The following is an 18,569-nucleotide window of genomic DNA, read 5'->3' as shown; positions in this document are numbered from 1 at the left end:
GAAGACTGCACTGACGAAGCCCCTGGGGTGGTAGTATACAGTTTTGGGAAGCAGGCACTTCAGTTGTCTATGTGGTACCAACTCTGTGCATGTAAAGGAAGCCTGCACTCTATGCTCGTCACACCCCCCCCCCCCCACCTCGCTGCAGGCTGCCTTCCCTAGTCACTTATAGTGGCCATTTATTCTCTAGCTTTTATATGATGAAAAATGATTGCCGATCTTCATTAACACATACAAGGAAAAACGCAGCCCAAAGAACTTACCTTTGATAGCACTCTTTCTAATGGATTCTCTGTCTAACCACAGATTTCCCACCTTTAGAATATCAATCAGATGCGTGTTTCTTTCTGGACACCATCAGCACCCTGGGTACGCAGCCAAAAAAGTAACTGTTCATACCAGTGTGCAGATTTATAGATTGGGACCTTTTTGATGAAAACGTGTCCATTCCACAGAACCAGACAGCAGGAGAGTGGTAAAGAATCTGTGGGTGGACAGAGTTTCTGTCATAAAAAGCATTGCCAAAGGTTGTAACTTGTTCTTCTGGTGGATACTTCTAAGTGTAGATTCTTCACCTTTAGAATAGATATGAAAGCAGTACCTCCCCCACTGGGGGCTAGGGAATGATATTCATAACAACACTTAATTAACTCCCCCAAACTCCAACATACATCTATATACATGCATCTTTATTTTAAAAAAATGATTATTAAATAGAATTCATAATTCATCACAATTACATAGAGGTACATCACACATAAAAATAATTATACAAACCTAACCAAGAAAACCACTCATTCATACTCTAAGTAATAAAAACACTTGGAAGAGAGTTCAACTAAATATGAAGCATTCCCTTAATTTCAATGCCTGTTCTGCATTTCACATATGTATATCTTCACACTCTTCCCAAGTAGCTACACTGATCATCTTCTATGGACTGCCTAGGCCAAAATGTCCTGCATGACTGAATATGCAAAATGCCCTTTCCCTTCCGACTTGGCTGTCAGGGCAATAGTGCTTTGTGAACATGTACATGGATGGCCACACAGCAGCAAGACAAATATCTAGGAAAAGCACGCCTTATCCAAGAGCAGTGAAAGCAGCCTTGGCTCAGATGAAGTGAGCCCTCAGATCCTCAGGTGACTGCTTCTTGGCCAGCGCATATCAGATCCTGTGGCAGAGGACTCTTCACCTGGATAAGGTCCTCTTCTGCAGTGCCTTGCCTTTCTTTGCACAGAGAACCCTACAAACAGTGGCGGCTCCTTCGCTATGGTGAGAGCATCGCGAAGAAGTAGTATAAAATTATAATACATTTATGTTAATAACTTTAGGTTATTATCATTTTATGCTTCGTGCTGCTTTGCGGGGCGGGTGGGCGGGGCTGCTCTGCTCTCAGAGGAGAGCAGGGGAGGAGTGGTTTGCCCACTCCTAAGTGCACAATGTCTGTTTGGTTGGCCTTCTCAGGCCTGCCTTCTCAGGACGCCCTTCTCAGGCCGCCCTTCTCAGGACGCCCAAATCAGTCAGGCGCACTATCCCCATTCTCCATGCAGGCTGCATTACAGCCTATGTGGAGAACAAGCCCAGTCACTATTCCCGGGTTGAGCTTCGAACCAGGACGTTCAAAAATATCACAACGCTGCATTGTAGCATTGTAATTGGTCAGGGGAGCACAGGTGCCAACCAATCACAATGCTGCATTGCAGCGTTGTGATAAGTCAGTGGGGCCCGTTCAAGACGAAGAAGAGCAGGACTCTGCGCAAAGGTACATTTATTTCTTTCTTTACTTTAAATAAAATATATATGCATGACCCCTTTTCCTCCAGACAACCCGCGTCCTGCCTGCACTGTCGCCCGTGAGTCATGCCAGACGCCACTGCCTACAAAGAGCTATCGTTCACCGGATGATCTTTGATTCAATTGTTATAAAAGCTAAGCTCTCTTTTGGGGTCCAAGCGAAGGAGTCTCTCCTCTTCTTTTAAAAGGTGAGGTGGGTCAAAATTACCCTTCCCACCCAACAACCCAAACCCACCGTAAACCCTAAACCCCAAAATTACCATCTATCTATCTATCTATCTATCTATCTATCTATCTATCTATCTATCTATCTATCTATCTATCTATCTATCTATCTATCTATCTATCTATCCATCCATCTACTTACCTTATGCTTACATGTAAAACACATATGCCTTTACCATTCATGCCTTTACAACAAAATTGTTTGTAAAGGCATGCATGGTAAAAGCATATGCGTTGTAATGGCATGCAGTGTGCTAGCAGTACATTGTAATGGCACTTGCGTTGTAATGACATGCTATGTAATAGCATGCGTTGTGGAAGTTTTGTTGTAATGGCTGTGTTCCCTTGGCACAGAACTCAGAACCACACCCTGTCCTGCTTGTTGTAATACCAGACAGTGGTGTTGTCCGTAAGGACCTGAACTAAATTCCACTTGGTAAACAGCAGGAAGGCTTTCAATGATAAGTGAATTGTCCACAACTCTAGCAAGCTGTCCCGTGTGACTTCCCCAACCCAGCAGTTACAAGCCTGCACCATCAATTGGGAGAAGGGTCTGTAACGGGTCCAACTGCGGTCGAGCAGCCACTGCTGCAGATCTTTTGCGGTCTCCTCCGTAACCAAGCAGGAATATGGCAGGTTCCCTTAGTGCTGAGTCCACTAAGGCTTCAGATCCCACTGCTGATGGTCATCTGCCATGGTCAACAAGCAGGATATAGGAGGCCAAGAAGCCTTCGAGCCAACCCATCCATGACCGAGGCTGATACATTGGGATCTCAGCACAAATGTCTTGGATGTGTGAATTCAGAGGGAAGGCCTGGAAGTGCACCTTATCTAGGATGGCTTCGATGAAAGAAATCATCTGTTGAGGATTCAGGTGTGACTTTGGGACGTTGATTGGGAACCCCATCAATGTAACAAGGTTCAGTGTGATCTGGAGGGGGTCTACAACTGATTGAAGAGAGCCTGCCTTCAACAACCAGTTGTCACGGTATGGAAAGCAGGGACCTCCAAACTTTGAATGTATGGGGCAACAACCGCCTTTACCTTCATGAAAACACAAGAGTCATGGAGGAGGTTGAAAGAGAGAAAGGCAAGCTGAAATTACTCGTGGCCTACATGTACCCGCATATTTTGCCTGTGGACTGTCAGGACAGGGATATGGAAATAAGAGCCCTGCATGTCCAATGCTATAATCCAGTTTCCTCAGGAAGAAATTGAGTGGTCGAAGATCTAAAATAGGCAAGAGGTCTCTGTCCTTATTCAACCCAAGATAAAAATGGGTATATCCTGATCTCCAAAACTGGTGTCTCGCTATGGCTCCTTTGTCCTAAAAAGCATAAAGTTCCTGCAGCAAAATGGACAAATGGTCCTCTGAAAGACACTCAGATGAGGGTGGAAGATGCAGCCAGACAGAAAGGAATGGTAGGGCATAGCCTCATTGGAATGCCTTCAGTATCCACCTTGCAGATGTTATGGTTTGCCACATGTGGAACAAATGACTTATTGCCACCCACAGAGAGTCAGTCATGTGCAGTTAAGGCATACTAAAACAGCAAGTAGGCTGCTACCCAAGGGACTGGGAATTGGGAGGTCCTCTGTCCCAGCAGATCAAAACATGTCTGTTGGATTCCCCTTCCTCAACCCCAAAAAACTGGGGTACCTGTTGTTGTGGTGGTAGACCTTGAACCCCTAGTGTTGCCTTGAAAGAAGTGAAATTGTTAGGGATAATGATGTGCAAATGGGGATAGATGGAGGTGATCACTCCAGGATGAAGACAGCCTTCTCGACAAAAATTGAGACACATCAAACGGAATATCTATGAGTGACACCTAAACGTCGCCTGAAAAGCCAGTGGATATTATCCATGTGTGGAACCAGACCTCCACGCTAGTGCCGACTGCTCTGCTTAGGCAGTCAATCATGTAAAGGCCTGACCTAACACCTTACTTAGCTACATCTTGACAATCTTACATGGTCCGAACCACGTAGGTGGGAAATTCTTCTGGGATTGCTGGCAAGATATCTGTGACCATGTCCCATAATTCATGAGAGTACTGTCCCAGCAAACTGCTGGCACTGACTGACCCGAGACTCAAGTCCGATTTGGGACATACTCTTCCCAAATGCTTCAAATGTTATTTGATTCTCTATTTGGAGAGTTAGTAGGAAATGAATTGGAGTAAACCGTGCTAGTCGAGGCCTGTACCTCAGGCTCTCAGCAGTAGCGTGTTGCCTGAGGAAGACCAGGCACGAGGAGCTGTTCTGTGGTGACGAGCCCCCTCTCTGCTGACAAGTGGACATGAGCAGGGATTAGCCAGCGTGCCCATGAATGTGTTGGTTAGGGCCCCATTGAACGCGATTAGTGGTTCAGATGATGTCTGTCTGGGTTGTAACAGTTCCATGAGGTCATTGTTTTTAATCTCAATAGAAGACATATGTAAATCTAGCACTTTATCTGCCTGTCTAAGATTATTGCAGGTGAGATAGAAATTGTCATCATCATAATGCAGGGATAATTCGGCCTCATCATTGCCACCATGACCAAAAACTGTTTGGTTCTTTTCAAAGAATGAATGAAGATACAGAAGGAAAGGATCTGATATTAGTGCACTTGGGTGGCTCCATTATTCCAGGGATGTCGGGAGTCTATGAGGAGCCACGAGATGCCATCTAGTGGCAGACATGGCTATGCTGAAAACTGTTTTTGATCCAGTCCGGCGATATTCTAAAGGTGAGAAACATGTGGTTAGAAGTATCCATCAGAAAAACACAAGCCCACGGACTGTCAAATAAAACGTAAAAGTAATTGTATGCTTCAAATCCAAGAATGTATTGTACCAATATTTAAAATCATTGCAATTTCATTAAAACCAATATAGTTAATGAGCATCAAGTCCACTGCTAAGAGGGAGCCAGTCACTGTATTCGGCAGAGGGGTATGGAAACAGTTTTAGTAGGCTGTGACCCCCGCCCTCTATGCCGTGATCTGAAGGAGGACCTAACTCTCAACATGTGCCCTAGGGTGATCCCCGATTCCCGGTAGGACCCCAGGTGTGCTTTTGTCCTCTATGTGCGATATAATGTTGTTTGCGCTGCTGCTCCCAAATCTTTAGCCATTAAACTCTCGGGTCTCAGATCTCGGTGTAGCTGGAAAGACTGTTTTGCTTGGTAGCATTTCTATAGGCTTACTTGCAAAACATGCAGGAGCAGTGCACGCTTCCCCGCATGTGGAAAATTAGCATGGTTTCTTGCTCTTCTGTGTGTTACTCAATCATGCAAGCATCTTTTCAACAGACTTGCTCATGCATACTCTAATAGATTGCATACAACTTTTATGATTCAACACTACAATGCTTGCATAATGTTTGCATATGTCAAATATGAAATGTAGATGCCTGCTACAATTCCTGCATATTACATCCCAAATAACCAAAAAACACAAGGTAAGACAACCCAGGTCCTGCATCTAGTATAGTAATATAAACATTACTACTACCCTCTCCAGTAATGGCTTTATTCAAGTGTCACTGTCAATATCAATATTAAAAGAGAGAACTTTGCCTTGTCAAAGCTTGTACGGGAATGACTTCAAAAAATAAAAAAAAATAAACATAACGCACCGACATTGTTACGAAACTGGGTAAACCTGTAAAGGCATCCATTAAATTGATAGGAATAAAATCGATACTATGTGCTAAAAGTCAGCCATTCCAGTGCTGCGCCTAACTACTCTCGGTAGCTGTGTATGTGCAGAAGCTGCCAGTCCTTGGCTCAGTCCAGCTTTGATGGGCAGCGGGCCTGTCCAATGAGAGGAGCCGGCCCGCCCCTGCTCGCAGAAACGCATGTGAAGCTGGGGTGAGGCGCAAAGGCGCTGAGCGTGAATCAACCTTGACCTTCGAGTTGAAAAGCGCGAGCTGCATCCAGCTGCTCAGACCACCAGGGACTGCCGCGGGGCTGCAGAGATGAGCCGAGTGGCAGCAGCAGGCCAAGATACAACTGAATGTCACCAAGAATGACAGCGAACACATGAAAGCAACCCGCAGACGGCGGGCGGGGCTCGGCGAAGGCAACAAAATGTGTGTGTTATGCCGAGTCTTCCGAGTTTGACTGAAGCACACTATGGACGATGCATAGAATAAGTGTGCTGAAAACAGAGCGGCATGGCGATGTAAAATATTTATGCACGCCGCTGCAAGAGTGGCAAGTTATTAAATTGCCAGAAAACACAGCATGAATGAAATAAATAATAAATGCGCAACAAGATACACACAATCTCCCCGCTGGCCACCTCTCCTACCAGACGGAGCGGCTAAAACAAGTTCTGGACACTTATCCCAATAGATTGATCTCTTTTAATGATGGAAAATGAAATACTAGAGTTAAAAATTCATGCAAAAAAGTATGTAGCAAAAAGATATAGATGGAAGCATGATCGAAGGGATGAAGGCATAGCTAATGATGCTTTGCATCAGGTCCAACCCCAGAGCTCGCTCAAGAGTGGGTGACATCCCGCCACTTATAGCTCGGATTATTGGAATTTCAATCCTGACTGCTATCTAGGCTGAGCAACATCACTTGGATTCATTCTTGACAGTAGACTAGAATCCAAATAAACATACAAACAGGGCTCGAGTCGGGGGACCACGAGGGTGGACGGATACCCACTTATTTTATCGGGGGGACGCCGTCCCCCCTGCCAAACATCTGGACTTCACTCTATGGCCTTTCTGGGACGAGGAGCTTGGCACCTTTTGTGACATCACTTCATGTTGTGACGTCACTTCCGGTGACAGCGTCCACCCCACTTCTTTTTTTTGGACTTGGGCCCTGGATACAAATGCTATTGCTAAGGGTGCACTTTTGCAAGTGTGACTAATGTGGGGGGTCTGAAAGTTAAACCCGGAACAAGACCAAGGACATCACCAGATCCATTCTACCAGGGCCCGATTGTTACGACTTGACCAGTTTACCAAAAATACACATGCTTGATGGTAGTGCTTCATGCAGTGACCCACTTTGATACTGAAAGTAAAACAGTCCACTATGCCACCCCCATCTTACTTGCAGTTCAATGGCTCCTCATCGAAGCTATCTATATCCGTGTACAAGACAGCCCGCATCGCCACCAAGGCTTTGCATACCAGTTTTCTCTTCACTTGGAAAGGAAGTTTAACGTGTACAGGTCAATTGTTTCTACACAGTACAGTACAGAATCTGTTCCGATTCTTCAAGAAGGAACATAATAGTCCGAATTTGGAACTCTCTTTAGCTCTACGCCTCTTAACATTCAAGGTCCTTAAACAACATTTCAAAAGACTCTTCCAGCCTGTTCAATCTAACCTTTAATCTACTCCTTAGGCGCAGAACTCCGTTTTCATGCTTACTTCCTACTGATGTCATACATTCGACCTCTTTGCTCTTCCCCGCTCCCTAATCCCCCACTTGTCTTATCATCGACCTTTACTTGATATTGTTCCGTCTCTTTTGACCTTATCCCACTCTCACTACACAGCTATCCTTATTCTCACTCATTGATTGATTTTCTTCTTTTTCAGTGCCTTACTTATTTCCTATTAATTATCATTTCAGAGGTTATCCTTTAGATTGATAATTTTCAGGTATGAGCGGTTGCGAACTTCTCTCAATTGCTCATTTTCTCTTTTTATATTCTATTTGTAATAATAATAATTATGCACTGCAATTGACCCCAGCTATATGTGTATGGTTTTCTTAAAATGTTACTCTGGTAACTTGGCCCCATAATTGAAAAGTACATTAATGTCCTTGGGCTACATTTGTCCAAGAGTAGATACGGAACAATAGCCGTTGAGAAGCCTCTAAACTTGCCAGAATTTGCTTTCTGCATTTTGCAATTTCTAGGAGTACCAACATGCAACATTTTCTCCATATTGAATTTCCATCTTATGAAAAAGAAATGCCATGGGCCAATCGTATGAAAATCTGCACTTATACATTATGATAGTGGGTCTTTATCTATCCCTTTCTTACTCCAAGAGGAAACTGTTTTCCTCCATACAGAAACCTTTTATCTTAAAGCCCTGTGTGTGTGTACCCTTCATGCTCGAGCCCTAGAAAGGAATGTTCACCAGCTTTTACAGTTGCAAACCGTGCAAAATTTTCCAAATCATTTTCACCTGTGGAGGCTTTGAAATGATGGCACATGATTTGGTTTTTATAGTCAACCAAATGGATTTGATTCAAGGAGAACTAAGAGAAGGGCCTCCATGGAAACCTGCTGTTCAGTTTCATTTAAGGGAGGAGATAATAAACCTCACAGACTCATTTCAGAAGACCATGTGCAAAAAAGCTAAAGTATATTAGCTGGATGCTGTGCAGCATGCTAAGTACTTTAATTTGAGCTCTGCCAATCAAATTGTAAATGTCCAAATGTGCTTGAAAATATACAGTGCATTGTGATAAACAAATATGGACTCTCGTCTAAGAGCTAAACTTTGAGTATATAGTGTGGTCAATACAGGTCACAGGAGCCCTTTTCCTTAAGCTTCACTTGAAACTCTAGAAGAGACTACATGCAGAGTTGACTCTGGTAAGGTTCCCATTAACATGGCGCAGTGTGCACGGATCCGCCTCATCGCTTACAGAATTGCAGTCATTCTGCAGTACCTGACCTGCCTGTGCCCGCAGTCATCCTTTCTCACCATCCCTATAGCTGAAGCAGCTCACAGCTACATGACACCAGTGACAACTACAGTAAATTAAATTATTCAACCAGTCATTTAGCACCTGCTTAAAACATGCTTATGTGGAGAAAAAGAATCAAACCCCTTTCAGAAACAGAAAATAATTAAAAGTGTATTTTATTCTACGGTCAACAGATCTGTATGCACATGCTCATTCGCTAAGGGTTGACGTCACATGCCCAATATAAAACAAAAATATATTTTGCAAACGCATCCTTTTTTAGGAGGACAAATACACAATCATGTTAAAAAAATCTAGAAAAGTAAAGAACATTCAGGGCAGGTAAAAATAAAGGGATTCTTGCAGAAGGCCAAACTCATGCACACTGCTTGATTAACGAGATTTGAGCCTCAGTCTCTGAGCTGCTAGAATCCAGTGAAGAGCCCCATGACTAACTATTATTGGTGCAAGCATGGCAAAGCCTACTGGTCTTGCCAGTGAAACCTACTGGCTTTACCAATTATGTGTTCATTAAATAGCCACTGTGGGTGTGAATGCAACTACGGTGGCCATCTTCAAATGGGTCTCTTCAAACAATATGGATAGCCACAAAGTGTGCGCATGCCTCCATGATGGCCACCTTTGAATGTATTTGTAATAGCTCACCAAACACATTCAAAGATGACCACAGTGGAAGCATGTACATCTATGGTGACCATTTCTTTAAGGGGTTTGTTCAAATAATACAAACCTATTTCTTTGGGGCCTGCTGTGCATGTATACTCCTGGGCAGAGACTTTATTGGGTCAAAAACCCAGTTAAAGATGGAGGACTGCTGACAGCACAGCAGACAAAAAAAATCAGGATACAATTAGGTGGGAGGTAGATGGGGGGCACTAGGCATAGTAGGGGGCAATAGAGAAAGAGAGCAGAGGTGGACTTAAAAATACGAGCAAGAAGGTAAAGGGTCAAGCAGAGCATTCATAGTGAGTAAAACGTTTTTGGAAAGAGTGTCATCTTTCACGTCTCAAACAATCTATTGCATTGAACTTTTTATGTTGTGTTTATCAGGGTAAAAAACATTCGAATGGTTAATAGCAAACTTGCTGAGAATGTGAGACACCAAAAAGCAGTTAAACTTTAAAAGGAAAAACAAGTAAACATGTAAATTTGTCATGAAGAGAACATGTATGACTTTCTTCAGAACTTTTAATTCTGGGACATGTTGTGCTTTTGCTGTTATAAGATCAGAAACCCAAGACTGGCTGGAGCTGATGTTGTGACATGAGCCACATTATCGTTCTCCGCGATAGCAACGTTGGACCAGTTTCGCAGCTACTATTCTTAGGCAAGCTCTCGGAAAATATTTACTCCATCACAAAGCTTCATCGAAAGAGAAAAACGGTTTGACCCAATTCAAATTGGCTTCTGACAAGGGCATGACACAGAGCTTTCAATCTTGGCTGATCTCAGGAGGATAGCGAACGGCAATGGTGTCGGTGCACTGGTACTATTAGCATTCAACACCACTGGTCATCGCATATTCTCCTGAAAGCCTGGAAAAAAACCCTCACTGGAGCAGCCAAGCAATGTTTAAAGCCTTTTATTGAGTAAAAGGAGAAACAGCCTCCCAGACTCGTGTCAGTTCTGATGCAAAGACCATAAATTACAGTGTACCAAAGGTACAAGTGCTTCCTTTGAGCCGGGGCTTTCCGATGCTCAGCACTGGCAACTAATCCTCAGCACTGGCGATTATGGCACACACTCATATTCAGGGCAGAAGATTTCCCCCAGAATCACAGGATGTTGAGCCACACTGAGAATTGAACCCAGTTCCCCAGCTCCAGCCATTAGGCCAAGTCCTATCCAGAATAATAAGTGCCAGGGCTCTAGTCAGGAGGCAGTTTGCACCAGCATATTCCTCCTGTTAGCGCTGCCTCCTGAGGAGAGCCCCAGCACTTTTTATGTTACAAATTAACCACTAGTGTCTAGTTTGTTTCCACTACTTTTTACCATCTACTGGTTGCCCCTACATTTTACCCCTAGCAAAACTAATGAAACTGTTCGATGTAAAAATTAGCATGTACACTGATGATACCAAACATGTTTTTGGACAGTTAAACAAAGCTACAACTAAAATGATTCTCTCCGGTCTTGCTAGATCAGATGGTAGAAAGCCACCAACTTCCGTAAACTGAATATAACATTGTGTATATATGTGTAGCCATTGTACATTACCATGTGCCCTCTGCCATACAGAGCTCTGCATCCTCATAATAGATATACTCCTGTGCCCTAGAACTGAACAATCATCCAGTGATTTGTTGATGTACAGCATCCAGCTACCCTTGCATGTCTAACCACCTGTGCTCCACTGATGGAGAGCATACAGGTGTTCCTTTGAAGCACATCACCCCATGGTCTCCAGAGCCGTGACAGTGCATCAGTAGTACTCCTCTGGTGTAGTTTCTCAGCAACACTACACCCCATGTCAGTTTCTAAACATCATCCTGTTCTCTGCTGATGCACTTCACCATCTTCCCCCTGCTGCATAATGTGTGTGAGACTGCTGGTCTATGTGCATGAGTGCCTGCATATTTGTTGGACTTTATGAGCGGTCACAATTCTTAGTGAGCGGTCACAATTCTCAAGCCATACTCAATGAGACTGTAAATATTTACTTTTTCTTTTGCTTGTCATTTGGACTCTGTAGTAGTTAACACTTTTTGAATGTGCTGGAAGGGTCTAGGCAAGAGTCAGACTGGATATTTAAATGTAACTGTAAGCTTAGAGGTAGCCTTAAGTCATTATCTAGAACCACATTCATATCCAAAACTAAAAGAAATAAATCACTTGACTGAGTCAAAGTTATCACTGAGAGGTCCTGGTGGGACGTGTCCATGTACACTGCACAATTTAGAGGCAGAAATAGTGCTTGCATCCTTTTTGCAAATAGTTTTTGGGTCGAAATAACCCGTAGATTTAAACCACACATACATGTGCCAACAACATCAGAAACATTTAAATATTTGTAAAATTCGCACTGTGAAAGGCATTAGCGCTGCAAAAAAAGAGTTCACAAAACCGTAGAGAACAAAGAAAGCAAATGTTCCTCTTCAGTTGAGAAAAAAGGTGCAGAAGAAATGATCTGTAATTGTTGAAGTGGCACCATTAGAATGTGGACATTCTTTTAAAAGCGCTCCCCTGGGGCTTGAAAGGCCTAGGGGGAGGTAAAGATAAAGGTCTCCTGTGTAATGGAAGTCTGTGAAAAAAATTGTCAGGAGGAATCTTCTGATGAAGGTAAGAAAAGGCAAACCAAGCAACCCCTGTCTGAACTATTGCAGGAGGAAAAATCTAGAGCATTTTTTTGCAAGTTTATTGATCTTCTGCATCTGAAGATCATATGAAATAAAAAAGTGAATATTTTAAAATAACAATGGAACACATTTGATAGTACATTTTACATCTGCTACGGGGGAAAAAGAAACTACAGGATAACCTGAGACTATAAAGACACATTCTGCAAACAGTAAAAACAGGCACAATGAAAATAATACAGAACTAAGGGCGTAAAATGACCAATGTGTACTTTGTTAGCAGGGTAGTGAGATGGGCAATCAGACAGGAGCCATAGAAGCGATGCTCATGACACAGGTCTCACCTACCCAACACATTCCTTAATAAATGAGGACTAATTCCAATCTGGAAGAAAGATAACAAAGACGTCCGCTCTCTTACTGAGAACATTCACCCTCAGGATACGGATCAAGCACTTAAAACACAAAGACGCATATCAGAAATGAACACTTGTGGGTGTTAATCTGATAATAATAATTATTATGATTATTACCATTAAGTAATTTGTAATTGTCACCATAAGAGGAAATGCCAGAGCAATGCCCTGCCTTCGACATACACTCATTACGTATATCATGCAATAGGATGAAAATAGGAACCTATTGATCAATGCAGAGTTAAAGAGTAGAAGCTTGCAAAGCTTAGGCCACAGTCAGAGAAGGTTAACCTATTCATACCCAAGCAGTTAGTTTAGTATTTGGAGTTAAAGTATGGGGAGTCATCTAGATGAGAGCATTGCAAAATTCACTAATGGTATACTTCGCGCTTCAGCCAAAGGGTCTTGCATCTGATGAGAAAGAGAAATCATCAAAACAATTTGGCATATACACACCAATCTGTTAAACGTAAGTGCTTGATTTGTTCTCTTCTCATATTTAATATCACATGGAAACACTTGCACATATGTTGAATATAGATCCGACTTCTCCTTCAGCCAATGTCAGTGTGCTGACAATAGTAAATTGTATCATATGACTAAGAAATTGGGCTGTTGGTTGACTGGGGTGTGCTGCCTGGTCAACAAGAAACCACAATCCTTGTCAGGGTGAGGCGCAAGCCAACCCTACGTTAACCTGTGCTCAACCCTCTGGTAGCTTGGCACAGAGCAGTCAGTCTTAAACTAGAGGCAATGTGTAAGGAATTTGTGCAACACTTCAAACAGTATTAAAGTGAAAAACACCACAAAACAAGGAACCACACAAAGTTAGAAAATAAACAAGTAAAATGTAATAAATAAAACAAGACCAAAACAACAAATATCCAATCAGTAGAACCGGTGATATGCAATTTTAAAGGTGTTAGTAAAAATGGTGTAAAAAAGCTCATAGAGTCACCTTTTATAGATCTGGTTGCGCCACACCAGGGAAAAAGTCACAAGTTCAGGCAAACGTGATGGAGCTCGGGTGAGCAACAGGGACTGAGTTAGGCCCACTGAACAAAGTACCTTAAATCCTGGCTTGCAGAGCATTCTGAGGATCTGCAAAGTTGTGTTGAACACCAGAAGCAAAGTGTCTGTTCCGAGAAGTGGCGAGGCTCTGATGTGAGGATCTGTGTCATTATCGAGGATTAAGTTGACAGGTCTGACACTGCGAAGTCTGGCGTTGAGGATGCAGTGTGTAGTCGGGGCGATGCTTAAGTTCAGAGGAGCTGTGATGCGGGTCTTTGCAATGGATCCAATCCCCGAAGCAGTGGCAATGCGTTGGTTCTGCTCAGGTTTGTGCCACACAGCAGAGGAAATGCGTAAGTTCCGCTGGATCCACAGAGGCTGACAGATCACCTTAAGCCCACCTCCCAGGGACTAAGCATGAGCGAATTTTGCGGATCTCGCGTTCGCGAATTTTGCGGATTTGCGGATTCGCAATCCGCAAAATCCGCGAATTCCCGCGAATTTGCGGATTTTTTTTTTTTTTGTGTTCGCCCGTGTTTCTGCCAGTTCGCGAGGGTTTTGTACACTTTCGCAAATTGCGAACTTACCTGTCGGGTCGCAAGTTTCGCGAACTTGTTGTTTCTACGTGTCCAGCCTGTTTGGGACACTCTTCTTCATCACTGCCACTCTCTGTCACCACTGCCACTCTCTGACTACTCATGCCACCCTCTGGCCCACCCATGCCACCCTCTGTTTCATCACCACACCCTCTGGTTGTCCAGTGTACATTATTTTCGGCAAAGCAAAGCACACCTTCCCTGCCTCAAGTGACCTGAATTAATTTGGGGCTGATTCATGTGTCACAGAATATTTTTTTAGCTGGCACCTGCTTCCTTAGTGCGCCCTGATTAGTGATCTTTTGCACTTGCTAAGTGCTTTCATTGTTGCAAAATTAGTTACAACACCTGCCCTGCCCCAACTGACAATAATGAATTAGGGGCTGATTAATGGATTTTAACTTCCAGCCTGGCTCCTGCTTGTCTCCCTTAGCTGTAATTCAGGACCTTTGTGGCATATGTGTAACTATTCTGAGGTTCAGAGCAGGGTCACATACTAGTTTCAACTGGCAACTGAACTCTGGAGGGGCCCCTCAGGAAGCACTCCAGGAAATGGCTACTAATGATGAGCCTGAACTTTTGAACCTGGTAAGTAGTTACTTTCAGTTTTGCTAAAATCGTATTTCTGCAATTTTGCACTTATTCGCGGGGCGCGAACTCACGCGAACAGTGCGAGCAGTGCGAGCAAAATCCGCTGCTCGCGGATTTGCGGATTTTGCGGGAAATTCGCAAATCTCGCGGATTGCGGATTTCCCGAAAATCCGCAAAATCCGCGAGCGGAACGGATTTTCCGCCCACGCCTACCAGGGACCAGGACTGGGGTGTCACATCTTGGCAGATTAGACTCACAGATGAAAGAGTCCAGGTGCAAGGTTGTTGGAAGCCTGTTTCCCTGAGACTTCAGACCAGAAGGCCAGCCAACTAACCCTTGGAGTCACTGTGGGTTCAGGAGATGCAGACCAAGTCCTCACCCAGGCAACAGGTCAGCAGTTCCTTCAGAGCAGCAGACCAGAAGAGTGGCAGTCCTCTCAGCAACTTAGAAGTCCTTCTTCCTGGCATAGTATCCAGGTCCAGAAGTCTACTGAAGTGGTGGTGTCTGAGGTCCAGTGCATATATTTATCTATCTAGCTGTGTCTTTGAAGAGAGATGAGAAGAAGCTTCTAAAGGCCTGCTTTTAAAGTGTACAGATGCCCTGCCTTCCTGGCCCTGGCTCCAGACTAACTACAAGCATTAGGCATCCCTTTGTGTGCAGACAGGATATATCATATTCAGGTGTAAGCGGGGCAGGGTCCAGCTCCTTCCTCTCATCCTGCCACTGATGGCCAGCTCAGGCACACCTAATCTCGCTATTGTGTGGGCTGTGTGGGAGAATACACAAAGTACAACTGTTATCCACACCCAATCATCTGACCCAGAGACAGGCTGCAGACATCAAATGGCTAAGGCAAGAAAATGGCAACTTTTTAAAAGTGCATTTTCAGAATTGTAATTTAAAATCCGACTTCAGCATGAATTATGATTTTAAATTGAGATTTCATAGTCACCAAACATGAAGGGTTTACTTGTTCTCATTTGGAAATTACACATATAAAATGTAATAGGATAATTCAAAAGTTATCCTATGAAGTGAAAATCAAACTTAAGAGTTTCTCACTACCAGAACATGTAAAAATTAAATATACATGAGCCACTTTTTAAACACATTGCATCCTGTCCTCTGGACCCTCCAGGGCCTACTCTAGGGGTGTTAACTAATCATGTAAGAAATGCAGTAATATATCCTCCATTCTTAGGAAGCCACACAGGTTACTTCATGTAGCTCATAATAAATTTATGCCAATTTTCCAATGCAATTCACCTGAAGTACAAGAGAGTCCAGTGAGCAAAAGTATGACAAAATGACCCTATCAACATAGTTCATAGACACTACTAGTACAGACCCGCACCTCTTTGACCTGAGCTGCCCCTGAACAATTTTCACAACGCAACCATGTTTCTTGGATACACCCAGTTTTCTTCTCACAAATTTCCACAGTGGCAAGCTTCTCCAAAGAAGTTCTGAACCCACAGTTGCGAGGTCAGCAAGAGACCAGCTCTCCTAACCCTCAAAGTAGACATTCAAATCCAGTGTTTCCAGTTGAAGCAAGAGTCACCCCCCTCTCTCCAGCCATTTAGAGTCAATGTAAAACACACTGCTACTATGAACATCTATCTTTTTGCAACAATGAGGAATGGCTCCTTCTAGTCTGAGGAATCTCTGGCCTCTGATAGAGTCTACATCATTACTTGTTTGTTTCCAATAACTGTAAAAACAGAAGGGCAGGTTCAGGCAAGAAACCTTTAGTTTAAGCAGGACTTTGATCAGTGTCAAGTTTTCATTGACGATTTAGAAAAGGGGGTGGTGATGAACAGAGTGTCTGAGTTAAACAGACCACTCTTACCCAGTCCAAAGATCAGGGCTTGATCCATCACCGTTATTTATCTCACTGCCCCATCCCAGCTCAGAACCTGGCTATATGCAAATCAGTCTGTCCCTGGCCCAGTGCATCATGGGAACAGGGCAGACTAAACTACCAAGCCAATTCTTCACCAGAAAGGAGACAAGCTACCGGGGACCGGTTTCTGGCATTTCAGCCTTCTTCGGCCCGGCTTGCTTGAATCCTGATGGAGCAGTGAGAAAGGGACTCATGTCTGAGTATACCCTGCCACACCTGTAGTGGCCAAAAACGATTTAGAAAAGGGGTGGTGATGAACAGAGTGTCTGAGTTAAACAGACCACTCTTACCCAGTCCAAAGATCAGGGCTTGATCCATCACCGTTATTTATCTCACTGCCCCATCCCAGCTCAGAACCTGGCTATATGCAAATCAGTCTGTCCCTGGCCCAGTGCATCATGGGAACAGGGCAGACTAAACTACCAAGCCAATTCTTCACCAGAAAGGAGACAAGCTACCGGGGACCGGTTTCTGGCATTTCAGCCTTCTTCGACCCTTGCTCATTGCACCATCAGGATTCAAGCAAACCGGGCCGAAGACGGCTGTAATGCCAGAAACCGGTCCCCGGGAGCTTGTTTCCTTCCCAGTGTAAGAATTGGCTTTTGTAGTTTGGTTTGCCCTGTTCCCATCATGCACTGGGACAGGAACAGACTAATTTGCATACAGCCAGGTTCTGAAACTGGGATGGTGCAGTGAGCTAAAAAACGGTGTTGGATCTAGCCCTGATCTCTTGACTGGGTGAGAGCTTTCTGCTTAATTCAGAGACTCTGTCCCTCACCACCCCTTGTTGTAAAAAAAAAAAAAGTTTTCATTGAGGCGTGGTTGCCAAAACAGAAGGTAATGACAAAGCAATGACGTCTTTTTTAAGATGAACTTTGATCGGTGAATGAGGAGTACTTTTCTCGAAAGAGGAGTGCTTGTGAAAAGACTAATACCTAGTTTGTTACAGCAATGTCTGTCAAGGAGAATAAATTAGGGTCTACTAGAGTAAGTGATTTCAGAAAATACTGAAATGTAACACTGTTATAAAAGTCATCATTACAGCATATAAAATAAAACATCATGTTGGCTATGAATTGTTTTATTGTATGAATTGTTTTATTTTAACTAATTGGCTATGTGCTAAAAGAATGAACTTCCTATTTATCTCTTTGACAAAGGTGGACACAAACAGATTTGAAGTTTTACAGCTTTAAAAGTATGCAGCATCATTTGCTACTCAGTACTTAAACTCATGTTATCATTTTTAAATGTGAGTGTGCCACAATTTTCATTTTAGATGTACACGCTAAACAGCTGGGCCACATTTGTAAAAGACACAATGACAACTGATGTGCATAGTGCTAAATTCAAGCATTCTTATTATTACAGTACTGCGTTCAGTTTTTAATTCAAGACTCAGAATTGACCCAGGATGCTCCTCAGCCTATAAAGGTGGGTTTGCCCAGATATCTGTAACAAAGGTTTCACTTGGAATTTGATATTTGGTAAGGCTATACAGTTTGTGTGCTATACCCCACTGGCATATATTGTAAAGTTTGACAACCAACTAGCAAAACTTGTTCTCATGTGTTTGAAAATAGCAAATGATGTTAAGGGCTTTTCAGCAGGCCAAAAGTCCCAAGAGTTAAAGAGGTAGCCTGGTCCCACAATAATCAAAAAAGTTGGGGAAACACAATGGAAGAAATGATTTCCTCACATTCTCGCTCTAACATCATAAGGTTTAAGACGAATTTTGAAAATACCTGCAGTCGTAATTCTATAACTCAGCATGAAGCCAACCTTGATTTTGATTGCAGTAGGACTATCTGCTGCAAATAACACAAATACGAATGCAGTACATGTTGAAAAATCATGTCCATGGAAATCTAAGGAAATTCAGATTTTCATGCTGGAAAATCGGCACCAGGTTCTCTGTTTTTTAATAACATGCAAATTAGAATGCTTCTCCTCGCAGGACATCTCTTTAGTATTATAGCAGTAGTGTAGAATTGATAAAGATGCTGCACTTGCACATAGGCTTCAAACTCAACATTGAATTACAAGAGT

General features: G+C 43.2%; 1 protein-coding gene across 7 annotated transcripts in view; it reads right to left on the bottom strand.

Moving 5' to 3' along the window:
- MAST4 (microtubule associated serine/threonine kinase family member 4) overlaps positions 1-18,569 on the bottom strand; it is a 1,854,902-nt gene that overhangs the window by 230,538 nt on the left and 1,605,795 nt on the right. The gene's annotated exons all lie outside the window — the stretch shown is intronic.

The sequence above is a fragment of the Lissotriton vulgaris genome, chromosome 3_1 (assembly GCF_964263255.1).
Source record: "Lissotriton vulgaris chromosome 3_1, aLisVul1.2, whole genome shotgun sequence".
Lineage (NCBI taxonomy): Eukaryota > Metazoa > Chordata > Amphibia > Caudata > Salamandridae > Lissotriton > Lissotriton vulgaris.
Note: the sequence above shows the minus strand (reverse complement) of the source record. Positions and strands in the feature narration are given on the sequence as shown.